This window comes from Rhagoletis pomonella, unplaced genomic scaffold (genome assembly GCF_013731165.1).
Source record: "Rhagoletis pomonella isolate Grant_MI unplaced genomic scaffold, Rhpom_1.0 Rhpom_scaffold_00012, whole genome shotgun sequence".
NCBI classification, from domain to species: domain Eukaryota; kingdom Metazoa; phylum Arthropoda; class Insecta; order Diptera; family Tephritidae; genus Rhagoletis; species Rhagoletis pomonella.
The window spans coordinates 21,866,064-21,870,593 of record NW_023458566.1 but is presented as its reverse complement, the minus strand read 5'-3'; positions in this window follow the sequence as shown (position 1 = coordinate 21,870,593).

Sequence of the window (4,530 nt, the reverse complement as noted above, 5' to 3'; positions counted from 1 at the left end):
TTCAGAGTGAAAAACTAAAAACGCAGTTTTACTATATTTGTTTCATAGTTTCGTGAGTATATCGATTTTTTTTGTGTGTTTTGAATCTTTTTTTTTTGTTTTTGTCGCACGGGTAATATATTAACACAATCCGACTTTAGATTACAAAGCGAATTGGGTATTAAATAAATGAAATGTGTTTTCTAATGAAATTTTGTGAATGAAGGTTTACTCATAATATAAAATGATTCATAATGCTTATCTTATGCTTGGTATTCACCATTTTCTATGTGTACGAGTATATATGTACATACATATGTCCATATCGTATTTGGGATGCTTCGAATGTCATATTTTTCACATTCGCGAATGCGAATGCGAATGCGATTGTTAAGAATAAAATTAAAAAAGCTATAATCAACTTAAGTCATCATTATTAGAACATTGAACGAGTGCTTAACCTATACAGTCTTTTAATCTAGTTGTCAAAGTTCAAAAGGGGCATATTATATTAAAAAAAAAGAAGTAATTTTGCTGCCATTTCTCCCATGAGGCGATTTATTAGAGGTTCGTATATAAGGCCGGCTGCACTGAACAATTGCTCACTTGGAACGCTGGCGGGTGGAGCGCTCAAATATAACGAATGCGAATGCAAATATTCGCAACATCCCTGATAATGTATGTATGTAGATATATTGCGCGCGCGAATATGTAGTGAGGTAATAAGTAAAGTCGAAACATTATACATAATCAATTTTCAAATAATTTTGTTTTTTCTTATTTGCCTTAACTCATTCCATGTGGATGGAAGACCAATAAAGCAATACACTCACTCAACAGACGACCTTGCGCAGCGCTGTCGCATACGTTTATTTTTAACCGACTTCAAAAAACGGAGGAGATTATCAGTTCGTCGGAATATTTTATTTTTTATTTTATTGTTTTTTTTTTTTGCTTAAAAATTACTTGTTTAGCGCACACATGAAACATCAACTAATTTTGGAAAGCTAAACTTACACAAAAAACCAAACTCTACGTATGGAACAAAACATCTGACTGGTACAAATCTCACAATACGAACAAAACTAACTTAACACATTTCCCAAACATTAATCTACATCTATCTCTAACACGATTCGATCTGAGAAAATACATACATACGATGACGACTCGGACACACAAGACTTACACACCAGAACTGAATAGATAAATACAACGCAAACTCATGTCCTTACTGGATCCACAATCAATATCCTCCTTAACTGACGGTCCTTCGACTACTTCAGAACAAAGACCTTTCAAAACCAAAATCCATTTAAGTTACTTTCAGTTCCTTCCACACAAAACACAGAATTATTTTATTGAATATTTAAAAATTGCACAACTGTATTTCTCAATATGAATACTTAATAAAAAAGGAACGGTCCAGCGCCTTCGTCTTTGTCTGCAGGCTGTATCGGAGACGTGGTATGGTAAGAGCACATCCAAGTCAAAAACGAAAGCACACACTAAGAAAAAATATCGATAACAAAAGCGATAATAACATCGATAGCAAAATCGATAACAAAATCGATTAAAAAAAAGCGATAACAAAATCGATAAAAATTTCCATAACAAAATCGATTGCAAAATCTATAAAAAATTTATTATAAAATCGATTAAAATATCGATAACAAAATCTATAAAAAATATCGTTTATTATATCGTTAAGTTCCGAAAACATCGATATTAAAATCAATAACAATATCGATAAAAATTTCGATAACAAAATCGATAAAAAATATCGATAACCAAACCGATAAAATATCGATTATTATATCGATAAGTCCTGAGAATTCCGTAAATCTCTAACATCCCGAAATAGTCCCCAGATTGAGTCTATGTCTATATCCTTTTCTCTATAATTACCTTTATTTTAATCTTTCTTCCTCTAGCTGCATCTTTACTTTTATCGGTATCCTCATCCTCATATTTTTCTTTATATTTATCTTTGTTTTTACTTTTATGTTTATCATATTCTTCATCCACATATTCCCCTCCACCTTTGCCTTCTATAAATATTGCACCATCTCAAAATCCCAAATACCTACATACATACGCATACATACTTTTTGTCTCCTTCTCTCACTTCCAGCGCATGCACGTGTTTGCAAAATGATGAAGTGATAATTGAATAAAATAAGCATGCTTAGAAAGTATCAACCAATACTTCCCATATACCCAGTGTTGGCACTAATCGATTGATTTTTTAATCAATTAGTTAATTTGATTAAATTCAATCGAATTACAGTTAATCATGATTTAATTTAATCTGATTAAATAGTTAATCGTAACCGTGATTAAAAAAATTAATTTTTAATCATTAACCCTTAAGTAGGTTTGGTGATTAATTAATGTATGCTGGAATTGTCTTTTGCACACAAGGTCAGTTAATCGGGTATAGCTAAGTCGGTTTCCCTCATCAATCTAAGCAATTTGGTATGCATTTTGATTGTGATCTATTACCAGCAGACGTTATGAAAACTAGGTTTTATATCTCTCTGCACATGTGCCATGGGTTGTCAAACTTCCCAGTTTATGTTATACAAATTATAATTATTATTTGTTTATATAAGTATTATGTGTTTTCATAAGCGTCAAACAGAATTGAATAATCGTATATGGTGTTTTATTTAAAATGCAGACAAACTAGACCACTTAATCAGATTTTTTTTAATCGGATTACCGATTGATGATTAAAATTAATTAGTCGTAATCACAACCGACGATTAACGATTAAAAAAATGTAATCATTAATCATACAGATGATTACGATTAATTAATTTTAATCGTTAGTCGCGATTAACATTTTAATAGTTAATTTTTAATCGTTAATCAGATTAACATTTTGCCAACACTGCATATACCAAACGAAACGAAAAAACTTGAATTTTTGATTACAAAAACCAAATCTATCGAGCGGTTTTCGAGAATTTTGGAAATAAAAAAAATTTTGTAATTTTTTCAAAACAATTCTTTAACTTAAAATACTCGATATTTGTTGAATTCATATAAAATTTGTACACGATAATATTTCTACAGCTCCAAAGAACCTATATCCCGATGAAAGTTATATCTGCAAATCATAAGTTGCAAGAGCACTTTAAAGTTTCAAAATTGACCCCGAAATAAGCCAATATTTACCGTTGTTTCTACAACAGACACCGAATTGGTTACAGAAATGTATCTGTCGATAGGTTTGGAATTTTGTCTTTGAAACGCCACCCACACCTTTCTTTGAAACCGTTTCACTAGTTCTCGTGCAATAAGCGTTTTCGTGAAGTTCTAAAAATTACAACTACAACATTTGAGCATAGCCTCCATATCGAAAGGTAAGACGTATTCTACGTCAAAAACAAAACAAACAAGTAAGAAAGTCTAAGTTCGGGCGGAGCCGAACATTAAATACCCGGCGCAAGTATTAAATATATGTTTTCCACCTTTCCGAAACCTTCCGCTAGATGGTAAGCCGGGGTGTATACATTTTAAGTAAATTAGCGTCCTTAAATTTCGAAATATTGAAATTTCAAGCATATCTGAAATTTACGTTATATGAAAAGCGGCCTAAATTTTAGTCCGATTTCAACAATTTTCAACGGTTTGCTTTTATGTGGCAAGCACAATAACCATACCGAGCTTGGTACAAATTGCTAGAACGGTTAGCGAGATACATATATGTGATCACAAGTGGGCGGTGCTACGCCCATTTTCCAAAATTTTGTCATAAACGTATTTCTTGGTAAAGAATTGTTGCAATCATCAATTTTGAATAAATTAGCTTCAATATTTACTGATTTATCGAAGATTTTGTATTTCTCGAAATTACCGTTATATGGGATGTGGGCGTGGTTATTGTCCGATTTTAGAAATTTTCGGCCAATTGGTATGCTGTACCAGGACCAACAACTGTGCCAAGTTTGGAAGAAATTGGTGTAGCGGTTACCAATATATAAGCATGTAACCATAAGTGGGCGTGGCTACGTCCATTTGCCAAAATTTTGTAATATTCTTATTTTTCGTCTAAAACTCATTGTAAATATCAATTTTGAGTGAATTATCTTCAGTAGTTACTAAAATATCGCAGTTTTCGTTTTTCTGAAAATTACCGTTATATGGGAGGTAGGCGTGGTTATTGTCCGATTTTTAAAATTTTCGGCCATTTGGTATGCTGTGCGAAGGCCAATAACTGTGCCAAGTTTGGAAGAAATTGGTGCAGCGGTTACCAAGATATATACATGTAACCATAAGTGGGCGTGGCTACGCCCATTTTCCAAAAATTTATAATATTCATGTTTTCCGTCTGAAACTCATTGTAAGTATCAATTTTGAGTGAATTACCTTCAGTAGTTACTAAAATATCGCAGTTTTCGTATTTCTTAAAATTACCGTTATATGGGAGGTAGGCGTGGTTATTATCCGATTTCGCCCATTTTCAATACCATCCGTCCCACGCCCAAAAGAAGTTCACGTACCAAGTTTCGTTAAGATATCTCAATTTTTACTCGAGTTATC